This window comes from Poeciliopsis prolifica, unplaced genomic scaffold (genome assembly GCF_027474105.1).
Source record: "Poeciliopsis prolifica strain line A6 unplaced genomic scaffold, Auburn_PproV2 SCAFFOLD004, whole genome shotgun sequence".
In the NCBI taxonomy this organism is placed as follows: domain Eukaryota; kingdom Metazoa; phylum Chordata; class Actinopteri; order Cyprinodontiformes; family Poeciliidae; genus Poeciliopsis; species Poeciliopsis prolifica.
Genome location: NW_026562379.1, coordinates 3,047,433 through 3,062,832, shown reverse-complemented (window position 1 = coordinate 3,062,832; position 15,400 = coordinate 3,047,433). Strand labels below are relative to the sequence as shown.

The following is a 15,400-nucleotide window of genomic DNA, read 5'->3' as shown; positions in this document are numbered from 1 at the left end:
ACTTGGTAATGAAGCTAATCACATTTTAGGTGAATATTTTCAGAATATGAGTGCACCTTAGTAGCTTTTACTAAGTAATATATAGTAGAGGCTACTACAGCTTTGGTAAACTACTAAGGTGATTTCACATATGACAGATCAGTAGACTCAGCCAAATGGCAATATTTGTTTTCTGCCAGTGTGGTTCGCTTTCACACTGCACTGTATCAAGCAAAATAAATTCTTTGAAAAACTTGCTCAACCCCTAGAAATGAGTGCAACTTCATTCTTCATAAAATCTAAACAAAAATGTAATGGCATCAGATAGGAACAGTTATAGGATTTCTCTGGTCTCACATATGCATTCGAACTGTGTCAGAGTTTATGTCAACCGAGCCGAGACCTACTGTTTCAGGTGGACCAGAGTTCAAATCAGAATGTGATTATGCATTCATATCTTCCCAAATGAACTGGACTTTTTAGGTAAATGAACAAGAGTTTGATCAAAGTGGACTAAACTGGGCTGGTGTGAATACGTTCTAAGATAACTCTGCATATTCAGGATGTCCTACACACATTATTTGTGTGACAAAAAAAACTGTTGTTCTATATATTAAGGGAAAATATAAGCAACTCCAGTGTCACTTTAGTTCCGATTAATTGTAGTGTGTCGTTTCATTGTAATTTAAAAGATGTTCTGAACATTTATACAGATCCACTAATAAGTTTGAATGTCAAAACTGAAAAATAAAATCCTCTTTTTTTGCTTTTAAATTTGTTCAGGGTGAAAAAAACATTAAAACATTAGATGATCTAATATGTCATTCCAGATAATGTAATCCATCATATATCCCCAGAATTGATTTCAATGTTCTACATGAACAAAATGATTATACATACCTAACATTAAGTAACTAATGATAATTAACTAAAGGTCACTTTATTTCAAAGAACTTCAAGGGCCTGATTACTCTGCCTTCAGTACTTCATTCTTTCCTCTCTATCAGAAAGGATAGAGGAAGGGAGGTTCATTTATCCCTCCTCCCACCTTTTTCTCTGTCACCGATTTCCTCCTTCCCTACCCCACCTCTTCCTCCTCATTGTCTTCCTCCATGGTGCAATGGTCACTGCTCACTCATTTATCTGTTTATCCTTCTCATCCCAATGTACATAGCTGAGCCTTTGCAGTGATAACGAGGTGGCTGACAGATCTAAACATTCAAAATGATCTAATAAACCCTCCCTAATAAAACAGTTCCTCAGTCCTTGTGCACACACACACAGACACACTACTGCAGTGAGCCATGGTCACTGAGACACGCTATGCATCCTGTGGTCTATTCCTAAACACTTGACTTCCCCCAGACCTCATTACTGTGCGATTTAATAGGCACATTTGGTCTTCCACCGTTTCATCTCATGTCTGGTGTTCCACCATCTGTCTCCTCACCTCCTCCTTTTTAAAGCAGGTCTACTCACATACCCTGCTGCTGCACCTCACCTTTTTTTTTTTCCACAACAAAATTTTATCAAGTTTGAAAAGATGTCAGAACAGGCAGATCAACACCACCTGAATGCATTTGTAAATCGTATGTTTACATAAATTGCTAGATTTATTGATAGTTTGTCCTTCACAGGCAGATAGAGTGTGTATGGTAAATGCTATCCTCCTGTTAGTTATAGTTCTATCATACTCAGTGGAATGACTCTGTTCAACAGAAAGCCCATCTCTGTTGCTACTTCTTCCCCTGGCACAGTGTCTCAGTGCCCCTTTCAACTTTTAATTAATTCAGTGAATGCCTTCCAGCACGACATGTAGATCCCCCTTTTTACAAGGTGCATTCACCAAGGCTTTCATTCAATGTTGTGATAAGCACACATAATGAGGATTTATCTGCAAAATTGTGCATGACGAAATTTACACAAGAACACTTGTGCAGCACCTCTGAGGGTGGTACGTGTCTTATATGGAGTTCTATGAAAAATTTATCTACAAAAAAAAAAAAAAAAAACTTCTTTGTAGATATGTCTGTGCAAAACAGACCACTAAATTTGATTGCTGCTTTAATTGATCCTTTGTTCTGCAAAAGTCAACTCAAATAATGCTTGACATAAATCACCTCCACCTTCACTCTCCAGTACAGAAAAATAGGACAGATAACACATGCTATTACAATAATAAGTGATTTGTAATCTTAGTATTTATTTGCAGTAGCAGAGAATGCCAACAGGTAAACAGTTGTTAATTGCATTATCAGGAAGACATGCAATGGGATGAATAAATAGAAAGTATGAAACATTCAGAGGTCGTTAATAGAAATGTTCTGACACTGGATTTTTATATCCACATAATTTAAGATCTGACAACAGTTTTTGCTGAACATTCTCAAAATTTTTGCTAATGAAGGGCATTGAAAAAGACACTAATGTTTTTGGTAACACGCTGCATTTCTTTTGCTGAAATTCTAGACAAATGCTAGCATGGTCATTCTCAGTTTATATATGACTAACTGATAATTTGACTTGTATTATACTTGATTCCACTTAAATGCATGATATGTTACAAAGTACAGCAAAGTGTGAACCATGAAGTCCTTTGTTCTCATGAGACAGATGAAACTGCTGCTTGGGCATTTTGTGTAATCCAACATTTTCTTCAGCTGCCTGTTCCTCAGCATCTTCTCAGTTTGACTTGCTCAACAATTAAACACCAATATGTACCACTGAGCACCCGGACATCATATACTACTTTAGAGCTTTGCCCTTTCTGTTTTTAAATGCTGTACAAGTTAAATGAACGACCCATGAGAAAGTTCTTAAGAGCTGTTTCGTTTCAGTGTTAGACTACCTCCTACTGCGCTCTGTTCACTACCCCTGAGGCTCAGCTAAATATCCAAGAAGAGAAGTTTAAATTACTTTACAGTCTACTCAGAGCTATCCTCTGAGATGCAGTGAGCGCAGACAGATAAACTCTCAAGAATAAGGGCAGAAAATGAAAATGCTTCAAAGTGTGACCAGCAGTAAGCGGTATTATTTAACACAGCCTGGGAGTGAATTCATATATTATAGAGAACGATTTCTGAAATGTGCATCTGAAACAAAAGTTTACTAAAAAATGTATGTAATGTATGAAGGTTATTATTAGGGTATTTGTTTATATGTTGCTGTTTTTGTATTTGTATTTCATCATTTTGCAAGAGTAATAGAATGCTCAGTAATATTTTTAAAAGGTTGCATGGTCTTCATTATCTGTTTTCAGATTTGTAACTTATTTTACTGGGATTTTACATTTTAAGGAAGAAAAACAAGACACATTTCCTAATAAATAATTAATACCTTAATATAAAGTATTATTTTTTTACTATCTTGCTTTTACTGAGATAAAATTATACATGCATGGAATCTATCTACCAGGGGAGGGGATTTCGGAAAACTGATTTTATTTGCGAGTATCTGAGTAAAAGACACAGAATACACATACTTCAGCACTTTTATTACAATTTATAAAACCCTTTATCGTTCTCCTCTCACTTCACAGCAGTACATTACTTTTTGTTGTTTATTACCAAAAAATTGACTGTAATGTGGCAAAGTATAGCAAAAAATTAATAAAAGTGCAAGAAACGCTTTTGTAAGGGACTGTCTGCTAGCTAGATACTATCTGTTTGCTTATACCATAGAGGCTTTGTTTTTTTTCTAAAATATTTAGTAATTTATTATTTCAAGGTCATAGCACCTTCCTGGTTTTATGGTCAACTCAAGTGGATGCTGCTCAGAGGTGCCATTGTGTCTTTATGTCAAGGAATCACATAGTGTGGTTTGTGGTAACATGATCCAAAACTTATTTATACAATCCTCTGCAGACCTCTACCTCACAAGAGCAGCTAATTGTGTTTCACAGTGTGTGTCTTTGGCTGTGTAAGTCCCTCGCTACATTTTTGTCTATCTGTCCATTACATAAAGCCTGGATATGTTCCTGTTGTTGAAGTGTTATCAGCACCTCAGCTTGTTTCTGTCTGTCACTGCTTTTTATACATAGCATTTTTTTCCAGGCCTTTTGGCTTCTATGTCTCAAAAAAGAGTTTGTTTACAAGGAAGACGGAGACTGACAGTAAAGGGCACAGCTGTTCCCAAATAGTAGAAATTCCCAACATGGCTCTCCATAGTGTCAACAAGATGATGCGGCGTCACAATTCCCAACACATTTTACCATTGCACACAAAGAAATAAAACATGATGGCTGCCCAGTATTTTTAGAATTTTATTTCATCCAGAATTTTTTTGTGATTTCTTTGTTGCTGGCACAACTAATCTGATAATACATGCAGTATGAATTTTTAGATCACATGTGTAAATTCTCTTGTGGGTCCCAAAGGATCGAACCGTGTTGGCAGTGAAGTTTTAGTTGGTAAAGATTTTATTTAGTATATTTTGGGATTAGTTTAGGCACATTAATGCACAGACCAAGAAGTTGTTTCTTTACCATATTTAATATAACAGAATCAGATTTAATTTTTATTTTCTTGTTAATAGTAATTTAAGTGATCACTCTGTGCGTTTGTTGCTCAGTTAATACAATTCCAGCAAGAGATATAAGAACAACTTTGTGCAAAATATGTGAATTAACTATTTTTTTCACTTTAATCTCTGCTCACTAAACTCAAATCCTTTTTAGCTTTTTGTATTTTTGAAGATCAAAAGTTTATTTCTAACAGTTATAGCATGTAGCTCACTAGAGCACGTCGTTTTTGTTTGGTTTTTTTGTCCAGTGTGTTAGCCCAGTGGCAGCCATATTTTAACCACATCATTTTAATCAGCATCACTTTATGACTTTTTTACACTATTGCCAACTTGTTCTGCAGAAATAATAGACCATGACACATTTGTAAAAACTGTTATTACAAAGTCAAAATTTGAGCATGCTGCTATTCTGAGGCCCTGTAGTTGCATTCGTTTATAACTGTTTTTGTCTATTAAAATTTAGAGACATAAAGGTGCACTGATTCAACAAGCGGCTAGCCACAGACAGTCGAGTGACCACTTTCAACAGGAATAGTTCAAGTGTGAGTCATCGAGTGTGGAGTGGCTGGTGGATGGAAATTCAACTAATCTGTTCAGATGCTGCATCAGATAACGGGCTTACAATGGCAGGAGTTGGTGCCTTCAGATCAAGGGGTTAGGTGGTGCCAACGCAAGCTCGGCCATGTAAGGTGAGGTTATAATAACATGCAACTCGTGTAAAATCCAAAGCATCTATGTCTTCAAACCATAGATGGCTTGAAGATATTTTTATGATGGCTTGAACAAAATTTATTTTACTTACTTCTGGCATGTTATTCTCTTGCTGTTAGCTGAATATCTTTACAAATGCATTTCTAGATTTTGTTCAGCAGAATCCAAGTTATTACTCTGTCTCTTTTTTTGTTATTTATAAGATATCTTTAAGCGTGTTTACTGTTCATAGCAAGTAGACTCGAGTTTACTTGCTATGAGAGGGACTCTCTATAAGAGGAAATGAAAACAGCTAAGGGGGAGAAAGCAGAGTAGATAGCTATGGGTATCTAAAGAAAGTGAATTTCTGAACAGAAACTACATAAATCCAAACAATCTCCAAGCAGTACAAACATAATAATGACTCAAAATACAAGAACAAAGTAGGACAATGACACTCATAAACAAGTCTGACAAAAGGCATAGGAAATAAACAGAGCATTGCTCGCAAAAATCATGCAACTGAAATGATATAAAAATAAACTCAAAAAGGGTTCTGGACCTTGACAACTTGGCAATGACTGCATAATACGAACGCAGGGACCTTCAGGGGTTAACTACATCTTTACAAAGACATTTGCAGTTCTTTGCGATACATGGTAATTCAGCAATTATATTTGTACATGATTTATAATATTTATATTAAAATATTATACCTTTATTGTTTTAAGTGATTCACAGCTACATGTTGAATTAAATGTTATGAAAAAGATAAATGTTAAATATTCATGTGGGCCTAAGGATAAAACTATACAATATTTTAATCAGGAAGCCACTGAAAGGGACTGGAGGAGAGAACGTTAATTTCAGTCATGAGAGACTTGGCACTTGACTTGAGATTTGACTTGGACTGAAACCTAAAAGAGATTTGACACTTCACTTCTTTTACATTAAACATAAATTATACGTAAACACATCTGGTTCAAAAAGGATCATTAATCGAAAGAAGACTGTAGAATTTGACGAAAATATCCTTTTTTCCAGAATTATCTGCCATTCATCAGATCAAGATACTATTAGGATTAAGCATTGGGCCAAAAACTTTGTAGATGTTACCATCTCCAGCTTAGATCAAGACAAGCACATTTTTAGTTTCTTTTCTGTTCTTTGGGTGAAGCTTTAAACAAGATTATCCAGGTCAAGAAAACCTGCATACAAACCGAGTTGCCTCACAGGCACGCTTTCAAAAGTGGCACCAGTACAAATCTATAGATCTACCAAACTGTCCTCAGTCCAGCTGCTTAACAACTCACACCTGATGTTTACTCAAGAGTTTTGTTTGCTTGTTGTTGTGGAAGTATCCATGGTTAACAATTGTACCTCAGTTAAAATGTAAAATTCTTAAGACCTTAAAAGAGTAAATTGTAAAGTTTTATCCAAAGCATCCACACACAGAACCCATAAATATGGTAATTTCTGTATGGAGTGTGTAATATCCTTGGGCTGTCATAAACACACATTCAGCCCTATTGTATTCTTTGTGTGCTTTCTTTTCTTTTTCCCCATTTTGATGCTGCATCTCCGGTTTCTTTCACACATCGTCTTCTACTGCAACTGGGTTGTCTCCTTTGTCCTGTGTATTCATCTTGATTTTTTTACACTTATTTTTTTGCACTCTTCGTCTCCCACCCCAAGCCTCCCGTTTTATTGTATCACTGACAAATTGTGACAATTTAATCCTGCAACCAGTGGCTCCTCCGTGTTGGCAGCCTCAGATATGTTTATGAGATAGAAACACACAGAGAGAGAGAGGGTCTGTGTGTTACAGATTACTTGTGTGTGTATGACTGTGTTGACTGGATGCCAGCTGGCCTGTGGTGAAGCAAGCTGTCCTAATAAAGTGATCCGATGGTTCCCCCAACCAATCTGAATTTGTTCTAAAACTGGCAGCACACAGGGGCTCGTAATAATTATGTTTTTTTCTTATATCACAAAAAAACGTGAGGAAGATTCAAATTAAACTCTTCAAAATCGACCCATTAGAATGCTATTAAAAACCAGGCACTGGACTGCACTGCAAAAAAAAAAAATCTGAAATGATATAAAAATATAGATTTTTAAGTTAAAATAGGGACATTTGATGTTGCAGTTTTTAGCTGCTACAAATTGAACTCTAAATTAACGTGAGCAGATCCCTGGATGCCCTTTGCTGTCTCAATTTTCCATTAAATCTGATAATTTGGTGGATATCAAGACCAAAATCAATAACCCAAACACTTTTTGGGGGGAGTTTTGGGCCTCCAATTTAGTTGTTCTTATCAGGAGAAATTACATCAGCAACACAAATAAGACCCTTGAAACATCAACGCAATAATCACAGGAGCTAATCTAATCTTGAGAAAGTTTCCTCAGGCCAAGTACTACCACGATCAATACTTCTCTACAGAAAGACAGCCTGATTGGATTGCATAATTGGAAAGCTGTCATTTGCGTTCTAATTAAAGCTATTTCTTTCAGCTTGTTTATAACTATCCCTATGAGGGAAAAAAAGAAAAAAAAAAGAAAAAGAAATCTCCGATACTTGTAATGCCTGTCAACATTTTTGGACAGATTTAAATAACTATTAGAATATATTGGTATTAACTTTAATAAAAAATATTTCAGTGTCCATAGAAATTTTTAAGACTTTCTATAATCCCTTGTCTCTTTTCTATTTTTTATTTTTTTTTCTTCCCAAGCCCTGTGGTTATGTTCATAAGCCTTGTAAAATCTGCCAAATGCATATTTTGTGACAGAAGCCATGAATATTTTCTCTGTCTTGATGTTGGGTACAATTCTTTCCCAATAAACTGTCACATCAGGCACATTTAAGATTCAAACATGTCAGGCCTGTGTGAGCGTTTTAGCTTAAGGGAGCTTTTTTTCCACATGAGAATGTCTGAAACTATGCAGTCAGCTTGCATATTAAATTAGTTGTAATAGCAAGGGACCTGTGATTAGGCGGACTAATGTCACAAGCTTTGAAACCTTGTGGTAAGTATTCTAATGAGGACACTGAGCCTAACTAAGCATATAAACACATGGAAAAACATTGGCATTAGTCATGATTTAGCTGCAATCAGGCCAATTCTAGCACACAAGATGTAGGCAAATGCTCAACATTTCATTTAAAACAGGCAATAAATACACTTTTGAGCCCTGTTAGGGAAGTGATATGCACCAAGAGTAAGAAAAGTAAACAGAGTGTCTTCTATTATTTGAGCTGAACTTCCTGCATTTTTTGTTGTATAAATGCATCCGAAACATTTTATGCTGTTGAGTTACTGAGTCCACTGATGATACACAGCCATTCACATACCGTGTCAGCTGAATAGTCAATGACTGTTTTTTAAGGTTTGTGTCGACTGCTTAACAAGCTAAGCCTCAACCTCAGAATTGCAAACAGCTGATTTACTCTGAGCACCACTGTTGGTGGAGGCCACACCTGGCTGTGGGAAACAAGGAGAAAAAGCAAGTACAGCCTAGGAAGCGAGAGAAAAATCATTAGAAAGACAACCGAGCTGTCAGCTCTCCCGCTGAGCCTCCACAGCTTCTCCTGCATGCGCGTGTCGGTGTGTGTGTATATGTGTGTGAGTTTTTGAGAATGAATACAGCCGCATGTAAGGGATGAAGCAGCTTTACTAGGCAAGAGTCATGGTCCACTCTGCTCTGCACACAGACACCATCCACATGCTGGCTCAATAATAGATGGGCTTTACATGATACATTCACGATGCAACCTTCTTTCCAGTTCCCTGGGACTGTGATGTAGCTGTGTGTGATCCGTTCACTGCCTACCACCAAACGACTATTGTGAATTCATTCACCTGCTGTTTGGAAGATAATAAGCTTCTATGGATTTATAAAGTTGTATTTCACCACTTTGAAGGAGAAAGACAATAATATCAAATCTCCTTATACTTTAAGATGTGTCCTTAAATTTCATGCTTAAACGTTGAGCTCCTCAGCAAAGAAATGTACTGAAAAATTGCTTTGGGCCAAGTTGACACACTTGCTCCTATTAATTCCATTTCTATTTGAGTTGTACTTTTCATATATAGAATTTGCGGTATAATTTACTATACACTATTACAGTCTTTATTTGGTAAAAATTCTGATTAGTGGTTCCTTCAGACTAAAGCCAACACCGAGGTCTAAGAAGTGCCAAAACCAATCCAATCTCAAAAAGATCAAACCTGTATATTATGTTACAAAATTTTAAACCATCAAACGGTTTTATCATGCAGTTGTTTGCACATTAGCCAATAATTATTTATAACATAATTAAAGGCTGGAGTACCGCCAATGACCTTCCTTCCTGTGAGGGAGTGGAAAGGGAACCTGTACAGTGTCCACAGTCAAAGAATATTTCAAATATAAGAGTAAATGAGTAGTATTATGCACCAAATCTTTTCTTTATTGCACAAGCTGTTAGTTTCCACCTCCAGGAATTGAAAATACCAAAAGTCTTTAGAGCGGCACAATAAATCTCAATAGTCATTGCAACTTCCATGTGTCCAATTTTACAACTACAAAAGCCTGTTTAGAGGCAGCATACTGCTAGACAATTATGTCCAGATGGATGCCTTTGATGCTATAAACGGATTTTGATTTCAGTCAATGAGACATTTTGCATCAAGGAGAGTAGTACTGACGCCCTAATGGTGGATGAGGAAGGAAAACTATTCACAGCCGAAATCACCACTAGTCAACATTTACATAATTCTGTTTTTTTCAGATTTTTGGCAATGTAACACGCTGTTGGCCAAGTCCACTGAAATACGAACTAGGGTACAGTACTGTGAGTTCTTGTGTTGCGTTAACAAAATGCCTGTAATTAATTTAACTGTTATTTTTCCATCATAAACTCATACAGATGCAGTTGTAGACAGCCCTATAGCTGACACGAAAGAATGTTTTATTCCCTGTCTTATGTCAGGGACTCCATGAAATCAGATTTTAAGACAATTCTTAGTATAATACCCTTCTTGGGCTTTTTTTCTCTTAACATATAGAAAAGCAACTCAAATAGGATTAATCAGCTTGTACTCAAACCTTGTATTGATTACTGCAATATCCTATGACACTAGGATATAATAAATAATCGATTACTTTGCAGTTTCAAAAATTAATACACGTTTTCTAAATGACATAGAATACAAAAAGTAGACCAAAAACAATGTGTTCTCTTTGATTCCCCATCTTTTCTTTCTGGTTATCTCTCTTGTCTGTCCTCTGCTATTCTCTCCCTCCTATTTACTGTCACCCACACAAAAGGCCATCTCATTTATTCAGAGAAAATATCAAATAACATGAATTTAATCTGCAAAAACAGTTGCAAATGACTTATCGACTAACACTTCTTCTCTGACTACAAGAAAATGACTGCAATCCATGACCTCACTCTTTTTGCTTGTTTGAGCTAAATCGAGTTATCCATCTTGTAATATTGCTGAACTTCCAGCCATGAATGACTGAGTACAGGAGGCTGGTATAATTATTTGATCCAACAGGTCTCTGAATTTAACACACTTGGGTCCCAGACAAAGAGGAGATTTAGGAATGAAAACTCTGGTGTCGTGACAACTCTTAAAACTCCATAACTAGGAAAAAGACGTCTTCCACAGGTTTCTTGTTTTTTTATTTTTTTTTTATTTATTTAACTAGGTAAACCCTGTTGAGATCTAAGTCTCATTTTCAAGAGGGACCTGGGCAGAAGTCTGCAACACACAACCACCTAGTTACTAAATAAAACTAATTAATACATATGCACAAGGGTAAAACAATAGAAAGTAATCTATTGCTTTCTATTGACGCTGTTTAACACGCTGACCTGTCAGTAGCTTGACAGGACAGTGTATTCATCCAGTGACAGAGAGAAGACCTGCTCCATCTTCCTGGAGTTCTGGATCCAAAATACAGATGACACGATTGCATCCATTAGACCAGGCCAAGGAATAAACCTTAATAATGGCTTTATTCAAAATTCTGCAGAAGTACCTTTGAATTACAGTTGTCAGCAATCGATGCTGATTGCTTGCAGTTTTGAGCATACAAATAAAACTGAAGGCTGCTATTTCCATGTATTAATCTTTATCATATTCTCACTTTAACAATAGCAAAGTTTTGAGTGATTTTATAAAATTCTATATGTCCAAAACATAGATAACCTTCATCAATAAACTGTTTAATTCCATTCAAACCATATCTATTCACAGCCAAAATCTCCACTATTTATAGGTGTTACCTTTTTACAAGCAAGGGTAAGCTTTAATGATGACCAATTACAATGCTGTTATTGCCAAAACAGTCTGATACAAGAATTGGTGTCATATATATCCAAAAGTTTAACACTTACAATACATTGTGGTTGGAATTTTTACATTTGTTTTCTGAGTCATTGCAATGTACCATTTATTCTATCAGTGCACAATTAAGAGCAACAACCTGGTATTATTGTATTCTATTCAGTGATATACTTGCATCATGTGACAATGTAAAAATTTGGGTTTTAAATTAGTATATGTCTTTATTGGTATTTGACTACATGCAGTAACAGATGTTTTTCCTAATAGATTATATGGATTTGTTGACAATAGTTAAATGACAGTGGATTTAAATGACAGTGGATTTTTTTCTCATCGCAATAAATCCTTCAACTGTCATTACATTTTAAGCCTGACTCACCCATTCCCAGAAAGCTCTATCATATCAATTGATGATTACATCTTGCTGTCGTATATTAAAATTAAATGCTCCAGAATATCAAGCATGAAAAACTGATGCTTAGATTTTGTAAGATTTTGAATCATTACTGGATTTTATCTGACATTTGTCAGATGGGTACGAGGCCAGAACCAGAACCAGAGCTCACCCAGACGTGGCATCGGACCTAAAGTTCCTTTTAGATGTGACAACCTTACTAAAAGGCAGGGTTATCAGAATAATCCACATTTTGATATAATCAATTCTAGAAAAATGAATTATTAAAGAATCTAACTGGCATTAAAATTGATATTTCTCCCAAATTGTCACACTTATTTATTCAGCAATATCATTTATTCAGAAATGCTGAACATTATTAGACACATTCTGCCTTGCTGCTTCCTGCAGACTGACCAAAACAATAAATCACTTCTAGAAAACTTTCAGAAAAAGTTACTGATAGAATAAGTTACTTTATGTTAGTAGAGCTTTTAACTCTTCTAACATGGTGAGTACATCCATTAAGAAAAAAAAAGCAAAAAACAATATTTGACCTTATTTCACCAACAGGGCAAGCACTGAAGTGTTGTTCGGAGGTAATTTCCCTACGAGGCCAACAGACAGGGGAAAAAATTAATGTCAAAGGGTGCCACAGACTGGCTGTGCTAACACTAAAAGCCCTGTTTTACTGTGGTACAAATTAATGCAGTGACATGTTAAACAGCTGACATCTTGGTTGGCCACTGGGTAGTGAAGCAACAAAACAAATCCATGTAACCTGGCCTGCTGTTGTAGTTGATCACAAAATAAACATTTTAAATTACACAAAAAACTGCTGGCTGCTGCTGAAAACACTTGCATAGACTAGATCCGTATTTACACTGTAAAAATGTACTTTTTATTTACCAAATTTATTTTTGTATACAATTATCCTTTTATCCCTGAGCAGTAAAATTTATTTGCGTCTACAGAAAATTGACAGGCAAATGGAAGGACGCGCTAAACATAGAAAATTAAATAATACAATAAAAATAATTGCAGCCTTCAGTCTTTCTGAATGGAGTTTGCATACTCTTCTTGTGCAAGGTGTGAGTGTGAATTGTTTACTTTAATGGTCAGATTGAAAGGAAGACATTTGGTTATCCCTCCACAATGGACTTCCAACATAAAGGCAACATCTGCTCTGTGTGGCACTATCTTTTACTGAACAATCGTATTTTACTGAACAATCGTATTGACTGGTGTTGAATTACAAGATCACTTTGTCCTTGTAAGTGATGTATTTTAAGCTTTTCAATATATCCTTGATACGGGAAATAGGTTGCAGGTACAGGAAAAAAATGTGCAAGGATAACACCTAAAGCAGAGCTGTTTATATTTGACACTGCTATCTAATCGCACTGCAAATAGACATTGATTTTAAATGTTCCAAGATTTTGAATAAATGAACTAGATAAAGCTCCAAGACAACCGAGAATGACTGTGATAAACCTCCACCTGTAAGATAGATTAATATATTGGAGAGACAGCTGAATTTCTATCCTGCAGACCATGGGTAGATTATGTTTAACTTCAAATCATTCTCTGTTCAAGTGGCCAAGAAGAGAACCCATGGTCTGTACAAGAAGACTCATAAAAGACATTAAGACACTAAAACTGGAAAACAAAAAATTGCAAAGGTGAGGTAACAACTCTATAAGAATTACAGCAAATGTAATTACATATTACATTTGCTGTGCATGAAATGGAAACATGTCTAACACATGCATGCAAATGCACTTTAACACATACATAGATATAGATCTATATATCGTATGACTTCCTATCCTGGCAAAGACTTCTACCAAATGTATTTTTGTATAGAATTATCCTTTTATCCTTCGCCATTTATTTTTATTCATTCTAGATCCTAACTCATTTGTGGGAAAAATGGGCCTTAAGAGGTAAGTAAAGCTAAAACACACTCACACATATTCAAGAGCACATCACACATCCCTCTCACTTGCATCCACAAACCCTTTCACAACCCTGTTCAGCATGCAACATGAGTGACTTCCTCGGCTCAAGAAAACACACAGCTTTAATTTTAATTCCAGGGACTTTTAGTGTTCAAGAGAGTGGGTTTGTTTTTATGTTTTCTGCTTGCATGACTCTGGTTCAATCACAAGACCATGTAGAAACATGGTTCTTGTGGTTATGTATGGTTATGTTTTGTCTTCATTAATTTCTCCCTCTTTCTATTTTGCTGTCTGATGGCCTGCTTTAGCAATGCAATAAAGTTGACACATTTAACCGTTTTTCCTATATCATAAACTGAAGATAAAGCAATGTAGTTTATGTAGGAGATAACATTAGATCAGAACGAGATCTGACCTAAGTTTTAATCCATTGTCCAGAATTCATATCTGCTCTTACAAAACTCCAAAGAGGTGGAGATGACTGTCATGACTGATTTATTATTTGCTTCTTTATTTTTTCCACACAAAAAAATGCACAAGCCCTCGCAGAGATTGATGTCATCTTAAGGTTTTTTATTTGCCAATAAGTTTTTGCTTTTGCAAGTTTGTTTTTAATAGCATCTTCTTCTGGAGCATCTGAACGTAACCTCCAGATAAAAACCCACCGAGATTCTGTGTCTACCATTCTCAACCACTGAGTAGAACTATTGAGTGCTGGAGGGCACCCATTTAAAGCATCGTAGCATCTCAGACTTAAGAAAATGAATGCTATCACACTTCCCTCTGTACCAGAAGGGGGAATCCAACACTTAGAAAAAATGGATGAAAAAAGGAGGAGGATGGTAAAATATGTTGCTACTGAGTGCAGGGTAGAAACTGGAAATACTAGAGGGCAAATTTTCTGTAACAGCATCCCAGTGAAAATCACCCCCAGTTCGTGCTCTCAGGCCTTCCACCCCCTCATTTATATTCCTCAAATCCTGGTTTTGCTGATCAGTTCCCGCTGGATATCGATTACTGCTATGACTGCACACTGCTCATCACATGCCCTGTGGGATCATTCTCACTCTGTCCGTTTCTAACTTGTACTGATTTCCTCTGTTCTGATGTTTTTCTTTTGAGCTTGCTTACAGTCTTTTCCCCCCTATTATCATTATTGTGAATTGAGAAAAAAATACTTGAGACAATAATGTGGCCACACAGTCTAGAGTGTTTAAACCTTTAAAATGTATTCACAAGTAACACAATGTTATTTTTTTCACCAATTACTTAGTAGTATCATCATTAGTTTCTCGGGGGCCAAGCTAAGAGTAAATCTCTGTTTACTTATTGCTGTCATGTTTAATGGTTTTTACACTGTGACTGGTGAGGGATTTATGAAAGGAGCTATTACAGAGAAGCACTGTTGTGGAGCCCTAATGGGAGAGAGGAGCTATTTCACAATAATTCACATAAGCAATAAGAGACACTGCAGGGATGTATTGTGGATGTGTATTTCCAAACACATT

The 15,400-nt window shown here is 36.1% G+C and overlaps 1 protein-coding gene across 4 annotated transcripts in view; it reads right to left on the bottom strand.

The window, feature by feature from the left end:
* The window catches only part of zgc:172282 (leucine-rich repeat and fibronectin type III domain-containing protein 1-like protein), a 167,005-nt gene that overhangs the window by 103,911 nt on the left and 47,694 nt on the right, over window positions 1–15,400 (bottom strand). The gene's annotated exons all lie outside the window — the stretch shown is intronic.